This window comes from Carettochelys insculpta, chromosome 3 (assembly GCF_033958435.1).
Source record: "Carettochelys insculpta isolate YL-2023 chromosome 3, ASM3395843v1, whole genome shotgun sequence".
NCBI lineage: Eukaryota > Metazoa > Chordata > Testudines > Carettochelyidae > Carettochelys > Carettochelys insculpta.
Window position 1 is genome coordinate 132,349,625 of NC_134139.1, and position 13,107 is coordinate 132,362,731.

At 41.9% G+C, this 13,107-nt stretch overlaps 1 protein-coding gene across 4 annotated transcripts in view; it reads left to right on the top strand.

Moving 5' to 3' along the window:
• Positions 1 to 13,107, top strand: part of ASCC3 (activating signal cointegrator 1 complex subunit 3) — a 501,864-nt gene that overhangs the window by 409,750 nt on the left and 79,007 nt on the right. The gene's annotated exons all lie outside the window — the stretch shown is intronic.

The window sequence follows — 13,107 nt, forward strand, 5'->3', positions numbered from 1 at the left end:
GGTGTTCTTGTATGTAGTGGTAGTATGGGTGGAAGACAGTCAAGTGAATGCAAAAGTGGAAGGGATAGGGATATTTACTGACCGGTTTTGTGAGGGAGCTTAGGATCAGATTGTATGGGGAACACAGAAAGATGTGGAGATGTTGGGCAGGTAGTCCAGAGTCTCAACAGAGTAGATCCACTGAACTGGTTGGGGCCACATCAGAGTGAAGTCTGGTAGGCTTTGCTAATGTGAATGTGGAAGGACGGCAAACTAGACTGTGAGGTAATGAGAGCGCTCCACTTGGCATATTGCAGATACAAGTTGAGACCACCTAGAGCTTGCTTCTAATTTTCTCCCTCCTCCGCCTCCATATATAGGCTATGTCTACACTAGAAGCATCTGTCAACAGTACTCTGTCGACAGACTGTTACGACTGAAATTTTGGAGGGATAACTCTGTTGAGGCAAAAGCAGAGTTCTGTTGAGATTCTATCAACAGAAGGGTTTATGAGTGTGTGTAGATTGTCCCTGAGTTCTGGTGACAGAGCTCTCCAGCGTAGACACAGCCATAGTGTGCTTTCTAGACTCTGAGGCTATGTCTAGACTGCAGGCTTCTGTCAACAAAACTTCTGTTGACAGAAGTTTTCCCATCAGTGTGCGCATGCAGACGTCAGATCTTTCAGAAGAGATCTGCTGGTCAGAGTGTTCTGTCAACATCCCTGTACACCAAGTTCCATGAGGAAGAGGGAATGTCTTGATAGAGGGTTTTTGCTGACATTTGGTCCCATGTGGATCAGCCAGATATTGGGAAAGCCTCTGCTGACAGTTCCCTGCTGTCTAGACACAGCCTGAGAGGTAGCTTTCAGCTGCCAGATGCAACCCGGTTCTGTTTCCTCTGGAGTTTGTTTGGTTTTTTTTAATATCCTGTGTAACAGTGGATGCCCGTAGCATTCTCAATGCTCTCTCAATGCTAAGGAGGAAAATTGCTGAGTTAGTGATCACTAAAGATTGCAGCCATGTTGCCTTGGACTGCAGTCTTGTCAGATCTGGTATATTAAGTCTACCAGTTTATTAAGCATCAAGTTTGGTCAATATTTCATTGAAAAGCACCGAAGAAAAACTCAGGTACATCGAAAGGATTCCAGCTTCATTCAAGCCACTCTTTTCCTTCTAAAATAATTCCCATTATAGTGATGGACGGTACTGTGCTATAGAGGAGCTTTGTTTTTGAAGGACATAAAACCAAGGTCCTAACCACTTTTGGTCCTTAAGGATCTAAAGTTACTTTCATAGTAGTACTTGCATTCTGGCGGTCTTCCAGTTTTGACACTTATAATATGTCCAAAGTATTGCAATTCCCCTTACAGTTTTGCTTGGTTATTTTATTCTTCATCACTGCTTAACCTAAGCTGTTTTGTAGCTTTCTTCTCCACTGTGAAACAGCTAATGCTTTTCATCCAACAGGTGTTTGCACCTCAGTGGTGAGTGAAGTAATTCCAGCATGTGTGATGCGTTGAGTGCTTTGTGATTATTTTGGATGAAAGGCATTATATAAATTCACAATGATGTTATGTTTCCCAGTGAACAGGCTTAGATCGTATATAATAAACTTAATTCTCATTGATTTGGTTGCCTGTTATTTTTGGTTACACGTGTTAGTGCTGTGTAAACAAATTTAGAATCTATCAAACTATACATGCGAACTCCAGTAACAAATAAGTCAGTAGTCTTACTGAAAACTTATGACTATTTAAACCATATTAATTTGTTTTTTACCTTTTCTGAGAGAGAAATTAAGATCAAAACTTTTTCTTAAGGATCCAGTTATCTGCTGGATAACCTCTGTCTTCCCAATGTTAAATAGGTATAAAAATATTGTCACAATATTCAAAATTTTTAAATAAATCTCCAAAAATGGACTAAGAATTTTTCATTCTTATTCTGATTTTGTGGGGCACCATGCCAGACTTTAACATCTATGTACTTTAGCATGTATAAAATAAATATTAAGAAAATGTTTCTGCAACAAATTTTAACTTTTGTCATACCTGATATAGTAATATATTTTGAGCTATGCCATTGGAAATATGTAATTATAACATTACTTATTTTTACTGAGTTATTTTAACTTCCTTCATCTATTGAATTGTTTACTCCATCTGTCCTGTTATGTGTAAGCTGGATTCCTAACATTATTGTTAAAATGTGTAATTGAACCCATGATTGGGAGGGTGGGTCTGTTGGGAGCTGTTATTGTTCCGCAAATGCTGACTAGTAGCCACTTCCTTAAATAGACTGTGAATAGGCCTTGATATGCAAATGAGACTGGCAGTCCAAATTAATATATCACAACATGCCACGTTTCCAGTCCTTTGTTTAGTTTACTAAAAACCAACCATTTCTAAATATTCTAGGGATTTGAAATTTGTGTTTTTGGTTTAGATTTGGGTTTTTTTTTGTTTTTGTTTTTCCCCCTGGATCACAAGCAGGTACTGTTCCAAGCCAGGACATGTTTCCACATCAATCTTTATTTATAGGGCTGTGGCCAGAGAAAATGAGATTGGCCAAGAGTTGTGTTTTGGGGGGGGGCATCGGGGGGGGGCACGGGGGAGGGGAATAGTATGAGATTAGCCTATCTCATCTGGCAGATTGGAGTCCTCCATAGGAGACTGCATCTCATTATCAAGAAAGATCATCCTTGGCTTTGGGTGAAATTAATGAACTCTGTCCATTGTATTAACCTTGTGAAAGGATAGACTTCATTAATCCATTTTTTTCTTCAAAAGGGAGACAACCATTTGAAATACTTTTGAATATCAAACCTCAATGTTTTATGCTGTACATTTAATCAGAAAAAGGGTGATAAAAAACCTACTACATGTCTGAAGCTAAGTAGAATTAACTTTGCAGTTAGATATTAACATAATGATAAACTTTCTCTCCATACAGTTTCAAGTTGAAGTGAGAAATTTAAATCACTTCTGTTTAAATAAAGTGAATATTCAGTAATAACAGATTTTATTGCTGAGTCATTCAAATATTGTCCTTTTTGTGACAACCTTGGAAAATTTACCACAAGGAAAGAATAGCATGGTATAAAGTATAGAAAATGGAATTGTCAGTTAATTAAATGCTCTTATTAGTGCAGCATTTTACGTTGTATCTCACATATGCAGGTTTTTGCATTCTGATTGGCTATTTGTATCTAATTTGCATAATTGTGGTTATTTCTCCTTCAAGGCTCAGGTTCTTATACTAGACTGAGGATTGTTATTAACCATTCAAAGTAGTATAATTTGCATAATCAAGCTATAGTTATTGTTCAGTGACGAAATAACAATTACTCAAAATGCTCACCTCTCAGCTGCTGGTTCCCTCATACTTTCCGTCGGTAAGCCCACAGCTTGAAGAGCCATCTAAATTTCTGAGACTCCTATATGTCCTGTCACTGCAGGAAACTCAAGAAAATAAATACAAGGAGGATATAATACTTGTGTTTATGATGTGTCTAGCCAAGTGGTTTGTGACATAATCTCATAACAGCCAATTATTATATGCCCCATAAATAGAAAATAGAGAAATATGTTGCCTTTTAATTCCATTGGATGCTACTTTGTATTAAGAGAGAGGTTAAATAAGAGGACCAGAACAGCTTTCTTCAGACCATTCATGGCTTCATGCAGCTTTTTCCTGGCTCGTTTTATTCATCTCGTCTCTGAACTATGTAGTATCATGGCTTATCCACACTTAGGAATTTTGCACTATTGTAGCTGCACCAGGGCAACTCCCTAACGTTGGTATCTTTTTTTAAAAATATGGCATATTTAAAACAAAAAAGGTGAGTTTCACCAGAATGACACATACTGGTGTCAGCCTCTTGTAAGCCATGCTGACAAAATCATTTGTTAAATCCATATAGACAGTGCTTTTTTGTTTGTTTGTTTGTTTGTTTGTTTAAAAAAAAAAAAAAAAAAGAGGAGCTGGTACTCAGCTGGCTCCCTGCCTCCTCCCTCTATCCCCAGCCAATCCCGCAGCTGGGGCTGCCAGGGTACCAGTACTGAGTACTGGCACAAAAAAAGCACTGCATATAGGGAATGTACACTGGAGGGTTGCAATAGTACAGCTTCACCAGTACGAAAATTCCTGGTGTAGACAAGCCACTTTGCTTTATTACCTGTCTCTCTCATTTTTCTTAGAAAAGTTTGCTCTTAGTAGTTAAAGCGGGGCTAGGCTTTCTTCAAAGGAAAAGGCAGTGTGCATGAGAAGGTTAGGTTAGATGAGAAGAACAGAATCAGAGACTCAGAAGTTGTGGTGTACCCATGTTTGTTGTGAATGAGAAGTACAAGGGCAGTATCCAATCAGAGTAGAGGGGGTTTATATTAATCAAAATTTAGACGTAAGAGGCTGGAACTACATGGCATATAATAATTAATATTTGTAACCTGGACTGATAGACCATGCCAATAAACACCTGTTAATCTAGTTTAAGCTTTTGCCCTCTGAGTTTATTTACTTCAATGTATTGTTTTTATTTCATAAATAAGAAACACACTTATGTTATTATTTAAGTAGTGTATTAAGCATTTATTCTTCCTCTGTAACATGACTCTTACATGTGAGATTGTTTAGCAGATTAACAGCGTGTTTTTATTTTGAGATTGTGAAGTTGGCTCGTTTCATTACCAAACAAAAATGCTACTTGGTGTCAGTTTAATGAACCGTTAGTTTCAATTCAGTGGGTGGGGAGGGTCATGCAGTTGATGGTGTTTGTCAAAAACTTAGATGATGAGACATTTCTGCAGGACAGTTTTGTGTGTTGCTCATAAATGTTAACATGCTGGGCTTTTGCAAAAGCATGACCTTCCTTCTCTTCCCCACTCTACTGTACATGGTTAATGATGAGTTCTCCTGTGAGAATGTTGAATAGTGACAGAGAGATAGCCGTGTTAGTCTGTATTCTATCAAATCAAAAAAGCAGTCAAGTAGCACTTGAAAGACTAACAAAATAATTTATTAGGTGATGAGCTTTGGTGGAACAGACTGACTTCTTCAGATCATAGCCATACCAGAACAGACTCAATATATAAAGATTTGCCAGCCTTTAACTTTTTTTCCTGATTTGTCAACCTTCATAATAATTTTTGGACCTCTGTGCTTTAAATATTGAGCCTCTTCTGGTAAGGCTATGATCTGAAGAAGTGGGTGTGTCCCATGAAAGCTCATCACCTAATAAATTGTTAGTCTTTAAAGTACTACTTGACTGCTTTTTTGTTTTTATGAGAATGTTGTTAGACCCAGCATCTACACAAGTCAAATAATCTGGCACAGCTGCTATTCAGAATCATGATTTTTCCAAAGGGACTATGCATCTGGTCTTAACACAGGAAAATGAAGTATATAGGCAAAATGCATGCAGTGCCTCAAATTGACAGGTGCCCAATATTTCTAAATTTGTAGTAAAGTCTCACATATGCAGTGAAGCTTCTAGTGAAGGACCAAATTAAGGCAGTAAACCCACTGCCAAACTGCTTTCTGGCTACCAAGAAAGTGGGATCACATGTCTGAGAGTCCTCTTATGACATAGTCCAAATTAAGAAAGCAAGATACAGTAGAGTTCTTGCCATGGTACTATATAAAGGAATACAATGAAATAAATATATAACCTGCCAAAAATATTGTTTATTTTTCAGTCCTAGAACAGATAAGCAAATATGAGACAGCGATAGCCAAGTAACAGAGGAGGAGCTGTGTTAATCTATATTCTATCAAAGCAAAAAAAGCCGTCAAGTAGCACTTTAAAGACTAACAAAATAATTTATTAGGTGAGCTTTCATGGGACAGACCCACTTCTTCAGACCAGAGCCAGACCAGAACAGACTCGATATTTAAGGCATAGAGAACCAAAACAGTAATCAGAGTTGACAGATCAGAAGAAAATTATTAAGGTGAGCAAATCAGAGAGCAGAGGGGCGGGACAACCTCCCAACCTTATGAGGATTCTAACCAATAGCCACAGTCTATATCACAGGAATACCAGACCTGGGACTTTTCCTTGCAACAAAGCCCGCTGCCAGCTTTGTCCACATATCTATTCTGGCGATACCATCACTGGACCTAACCAGGTTACTCACAAAATCACGGGCACATTCTCATGCTCCTCAACTAACATCATATATGCCATCATGTGCCAACAATGCCCAGATGCTTTGTATATTGGACAGACTTCAAACTCTCTCAGACAAAGAGTTAATGGGCACAAAACACACATCAAAACATTCCTGATCCGCAAACCAGTTAGTCTACATTTTAATGAAGTGGCCGTTCTATTAATGACTTAAGGTCTGCGTTTTATTGAAGAAGAATTTTCCAGTCTGCTTTACAAAGAGAAGCTGCTGAACTCTTTCATATTCAAATTTGACACATTAACACGTGGTTTGAACTGGATGCAAACTTTCTGGGACATTATAGGGGTTCTTTGGCATACTTGGCTTAATCTAATTCTTGACCCCCCTCCACCCCACCCCTCTGCTCTCTGATTTGCTCACCTTGATAATTTTCTTCTGATTTGTCAACTTTGATTACTGTTTTGGTTCTCTATGCCTTAAATATCGAGTCTGTTCTGGTCTGGCTCTGGTCTGAAGAAGTGGGTCTGTCCCACGAAAGCTCACCTTATAAATTATTTTGTTAGTCTTTAAAGTGCTACTTGACTGCTTTTTTCGTTTTAATAGACGAGTGTGCTCCTACAAATTATAACCTACACATGCACTAATAACACATTAGCCTTATACTTACAAGCTCCAATGAGGCTAGGCAGTTCCCTTCCCAATCAAGCATGTTGAACCACAGCCTCTTTTAGTGGCGTCCCCAACCCGACAGACAACTATAGATACTGTGGGAATTGCTTACAGTGCTTCCCCTAATAGTGATGTGTTCAATAGCGCACCTCAAACATTTCACAGTCAGAGACTTGATCAGAAGATGCCATTCCCAGTGAACTTATCTGGCTGTGCAGGGCCACAAGCTAAGGGAAAGAACAAGTGAAAATGGCTGAATGTCACGATTATGACTGAATGCCCGTCTGATATTAAAGCTTGCACATTGAAGGTATTCTGTTTTCGGAATTGCAAGTCTCAGAAAGCAGACATGGAGCGTGGTATAGAATTTAGCAGATTTTGCTTTTAAAAAACACTATAGCAAGATTTTTGTATAATATTTTTAGCTGTTTCTGCAACCCACTTTCATTGTGTGTGTCATTATTACTACCCTATAACCTGAACATAAAAACATGGTGCTGTAACAAATGACTTCACAGTAATGACAGTTATAGCAGGACCATTTCGAGCCTGATGAAAAATTTCCTGGAGAGATCTCAGGTCAGGTTTACTTAAGATAAACAGGAAATGGCTGCCACTATCCACATTAAATCCAAAATGTTTTGTGTAACTTCATCTACATTTTATGTTGCTATACATCTCTCTATCATTCTTAGCTGATGAAATTCCACACTCGCGTAGATTAGATAAATAAGTTCATGTTTCATGGTTTCTTATTCTTGCTAAACTCTACTAGGTTTGCTAGGTTTGTGGGATTTATTATTTTAAAAGACAATAAAAAGTTAGTTCCTTCAGTTTTGATTGTTAAAGTTTATGCACTTTGCACATTTTTATGTAACCTAGGGGTTTGTTATTGCTTTTTCCCAATGGACTACTAATAGAAGTTAGCCTGTCTAGCCCATGTGCTAGATGGTGTTAGTATAAAACTGTCTTTGACTTTCACACCTCTCAGGGGACGAGTAATTGTTGTGTTCAAACAGCCTGTAATTGTGATCCCGCTGGCTTTCTCAGTACGCTTCTGGCTATTAGAATCATTAAACAACTCAGCACCTGTTAACAGCATTGTAAATATTCAACCCTGCTTGTGTGCAGCTTGAGCCCGATATAGGAAAAGGCTTACAGAGCCCAGCCTCGTAAATTAGAGCTTCTGACAAGTCAATTATTGTGAAACTGGGTTTCACAGTGAAATAAATGAAATGGTGTGCTGATAAAAAGATAGGCTGTCTGTTTACAGCAACGGGGAAATAATGGCTAGATGATTCAATGCAGTGAGCATGAAACTGCATTGTTTTTATTCTTTATCTGTAATTAAATATGTAGGTAATATAGCTTCATAGCAGAACTGATGTAAAGTGCAGTTTGTACACTTTGAGCATACTAGCATACAAACTGAGATAAGCATTTATCCACTGCATGTTTCAAAAGCTTGTGTAATCTCGGTCATAAAATCATTGTTGGAAAAAAATAATATGGTATTTTCAGTTGAATGGTTCTACTACTTATTGGGATAAAAGAGCAGAGTGGCTAAGAAGCTCCCTTGGGTGTGGTTAATAATCTATTTACTCTGTTACATATACTAGTTAACATACACAGGCAGTACTCCACTCAAGATCAGAAATAACTTGAAAATTCTCAAAACAAAAAAGCAGTCCAGTAGCACTTTAAAGCCTAACAAAATAATTTATTAGGTGATGAGGTTTCGTGAGACAGACCCACTTCTTCAGATCTACATAAAATGTAGATGAAGTGGGTCTGTCCCATGAAAGCTCGTCACCTAATAAATTATTTTGTTAGGCTTTAAAGTACTATTGAACTGCTTTTTTGTTTTGATAGTATTTAGACTAGCAACAGCTATATCTCTGTTACTATTATAAATTATTACTATTACCAGTATAAATTCTCCTTTTTGCAGTCAGATTTACACTGGGCACTTTAGCAGATTTTTCCCACCAAAATTGTCAAAAGTGTAGATCTCAGCAAATTTTGAAAAGGTCTGCAAACAGTATTGTGTTTTATTGGAGTCTCAAAAAACTTGTGTATCATGATTTCCCGATAAGCTGTGAAAAGCAGCAAATTGGGCAAAGAGCATATAAAACAACAATAGTGAGTGAGCTACTGTGAAGAATTTCAGAAGACTGAATACAAGTATAGGGCCTGATCCTGAAAAATTCATACTATTGTGCTACACATATCTCATTTTTAAATAACATAATTATATTATCATCATCACTTCAAGGGGACTGCACACAGCAGAGCTGACAGTATCCTAGTTTTTGGTCCGGCCTTTTGAACATTACACACTGCTCCACCCAGAAGTAAACATTAGCAAGACCAGGCCCTAAAATGTGCTCATTTAAATAGTGATGTATGCAGTCTGAAAGAGTAATTTTAAAAAAGCCAAGTCAATGAAAATAAAAGGTAAAGATAAGTAAAATGCTTCCATTTTTATCAACGTTACTTGGAAAATTTTGAAGGTTCCCTGAGATAGATAGTGATCTGTTTGCTGAAAGGAATACAGCAATAACTTTCTTGCAAATTAGCTTTTATTTGGACAGTTCAGAGATGCTCTCAGTGGATTACTGCCTATGATACGTAAGCTTTTAGATAATACACTTTAAAAGAGTTTTGTTTTACTTGGGCATCACTCTTGATGTGCCTCCTTGCCCACCTGGACATTGGTCTCCAGAACATCCCCCAGGCTTTGGGTATGCACGCTCCACAACATTTTTGAGAGCAAGGGGGAGGCCTTTGTCCATGGGTAGGCAGTTGACGCCAGCATGGGCTTCCCCCAACTGGCTGCCGCACCCAGTCACCAGGCCCACTGCGAGGAGGTATGGGTCTGTGAGGCCTGTGGGCCCATTTTGATCAGGGGGATCCCTGAGCACCTATTTGGCCTTCCCCAGAGGGCCTCCCACATACCACCCCCACTGCCTGCACACCATCCCCCCAACAAGCACATGTCTTAGGTTCTGGGGAAAATAAAACTCTGGATTATTTAATACTGGTAAACTGTCTTATGTGCACAACAAAATCTGGAACAAATATACAAAGGGGGACAACCATATACACATGGGGGGCCAGCAGATGGCTCGGCCGTTGGCCCATCAATCTGGGGTTGGGGTAGAGGGGCGCCCCCCCAGCAGGTACGGGTCGCCCCACCTTGTCCACAGTCCCCGGTGCGGCCAGCTGGGGGCTGGGAGGACCAGCAAGTACAGCAGGGATGCCTCCTCGGTCTGGTCTTCAGCCCCAGTGAGCTCCAGTCCTAGGGGGCTGGCAGGTGGGGCTGCAGGTGGTGCAGCACACAGTGGGGCAGGTGGGGCGGTGGGCAAGGCAGGTGGGGTGGCAGTGGGAGCATCAGGTGAAGCAGCGTGGGGAGTGGGAGCTGGGTGACATCATCCCGGAGCGACCCATCTATGTCCCAGAACATGCCCATGAATTCCTGCCATGCCACCAGGTGCCCAGTGGACGCCTCCCGGTCAAAGCAGAGCCACTCCTCGGCCACCTCCACCTGCCACCAGAGAGCCACCTGGAGCTGGGAGTCCATGGTGGCCATCCCCTCGTCTGGTGGTGGCGTGCCCGTCCTGCTGGCCTCAGTGGTGTCGCCAAGCGCTGGCAGTGCCTGACCTCTGGCAGGCTCTCAGGGACCACAGAGGGTGCCTGGCTGCCTGGGGCCTCAGATGGTGAAGCTGCGGAGAGGGAGAGAGGGAGGGAAAGGCTGTTAGTACTGTGCCCTGGCCCGTGGCCCATTCCCCTGTCCCACCTTGAGTGCTGGGTCTCCGTCCACATTGGTGGGTATAGTGTCCCTGTTGGGTGTCCCCATTGCAAGGTCGCCCCCCCACCCCCACACGCCGGGGGTTAGGGCACAGTGCTCTCCATGGGTGTGGGTGCTGCTGTCCTGGGACCGTGCTGTGGCTGGGCAGTTGCGGGTTGGGGTCCGCAGGGGGCGTGTGAGGCTCCCAGTCGTGTCTGGTGCCCCGTCCCATGGGCTGGGGGTGTGTGCCCTGTGGGGTACATACCTGACCATCCACTGCTGTGGTCAGGGGAACCCCAGTGAGTGGACACTTGGCTGGTGCTCCAGGAGGGGAGGTCTATGAAGAGACGCCCCCCTTGCTGCTGTACCCCTCTTCTGCTGTCCCAAGGGGTGGCTCCTTGGGTGGGCCCTGGGGTGCAGGGCTGGCCTCCAGGCCAGACTCCAGCTTCGAGGTCTGCTGGGGCTCCGAGGCTGCGGTGTCCAATGTGTCCTGGGGGCCCAGGATGGCCCTGAGCTCCCTGTAATAGGGGCAAGCAACGGGGGCAACCCCAGATTGGCTGACTGAGTTCCAGGCCCGGGCATAATCCTGTCGCATCTCCTTCAGCTTGCTACAGACGTGATCCAGAGTGTGGGCAGGGTAACCCCAGGCAGGCAGGCCCTTGGTCACTCGGGCGAACACTTCTGCGTTCTGTCGCTTGCTCCCCATCACATGGTGCACCTCCTCCTCACCCCAGAGCCCCAGCAGGTCTCGGAGCTCGGCCTCCGACCAGGAGGGGCCCCAATGCTTTTTGACCCCCCGTTTCACTGCCGGGGTCCCCTCAGAGGGGGAGCCTTGGGGGTGCTCAGGGGGCTGGTTCGATGCCATTGCGCTGGGTGGTCAGATTGGGGTCTGTAGAGGGCATGCAGGGCTAGCATGTGTGTGTGCTACTGCCTGCACGCTCTCAGCTTCCTGCCACAGGAAATCCGGGTCTGTGGTGCTTTAAGGGCCACTGTGTGCAGTGATCACAGAGCCCTACAGGGTCTGGACAGCACGTCTGAACCCGTCAGCTGATTGCCACCATGGAGGAGCCCACTATTTCAAAGTAGCGGGTTGCGGATTGTCTACGCACATCCTACTTCAACACTGAACATCGAAGTAGGGCGCTAATCACATCTTCGGATAGGAATAGCGATTTCAGCGTCTCGCCGCCTAACATCGATTTTTAACGTCGAAATAGCCACAGCACGTGTAGACGCGATGCGCGCTATTTCGACGTTGTGCTGGCTATTTTGAAGTAGCCGACTAGTGTAGACACACCCTTAGTTTCCAGGAGCTCAAATTGTCCTCTTTTTTCCTATGCTTTTGAATTATTGAACTTTTCTATTTTAAATTATATTGAATTATATTTGAAAAGAATATTTTAATAGTGTGTCTTTTTATTTCAGAATTTATTTTTAAATATTTGAAACTAAAATTTAAGAATATACTCTCTTCATTTATCAAATGTAGAGCCAATTCCTCACGTTCTTTCTTGAGTGGTCACGTGGGGCCAAGTTCCCTATGTCCTTCTCCAATTTTATTCAGGCAAAACTCTCATCAAAATCATGTTTGCTTTGTCTGAATACATACCTGGGGTTTTGGCCTATAGCTTCAGTTCTGCTAATGAGGAGTGTAGGAGTTGGTCCAAAACATCAGTTAATCTTTTATTGTGCATGGGTATAGCAAAATGTTCTGGCACGTTTATCATATTTGGAAATATTTCCCCTTAGTTTAGATGGCAAATAAATATTATTACTATAGAGGGTGATAAACATAAATTAATAGAAGAGCCAGGAGAATATACGCTATAGTGTGTACTAACTAATCCTACTGTAGAATCCCTTTCTGAGTAAATTAAATATTGTGAAAAATTAAGCTGGAAAAAATAGCATCTAGCTTTTTTATTTCTGCTTCCAAAATACCAACAGACTTCCTTCTCCATCACTTTGGTGGTTAAAAGAAATATATACTTACCTGACTTAATGTTGCTTGTTTAAGCTTATAGGTCCAATTTATGGAATAAAATGTTTTAGGATTTATCCTCAGCTGTTTAATACTTAAAATGCTATCTTTTCACATAAAGAGAGATCCTAGCATTGTTGTAGTTATTCCCAGAGTCGCCACCCTGCTTCTTAAACTAAGGGATTGTTTGGCAGGCTGGCCAGAAGAATAGAGCATTTCTTGATAGTTTTAGAGAGTGAGAGACATAAAACAGTTAATCACCCCCTTTCTGACTTGTCCCCAGGAATGGGGAGTTTTAAAAGGTCAGCCAGCAACCACCCTGCCTTCCTATTCTGGTGGTAAATATTCAAGGCTTTTCTCTGTAGCTGCTGTTGGCATTATGTAGCTGCCCAGTTGAGGAGGGCTATGAAGAAAAAATTATAGTTTACCTGCAAGGGATGGTCTCCTAAATAGGAGGGCAACATGAAGACATCCTACTCGTTATCGAGTGACTGCCAAAAGGGACAAGGAGGGTCATTGTTAAGGTCCCTGCCCTGTACATATAATCTGCTGTGTCGTCCC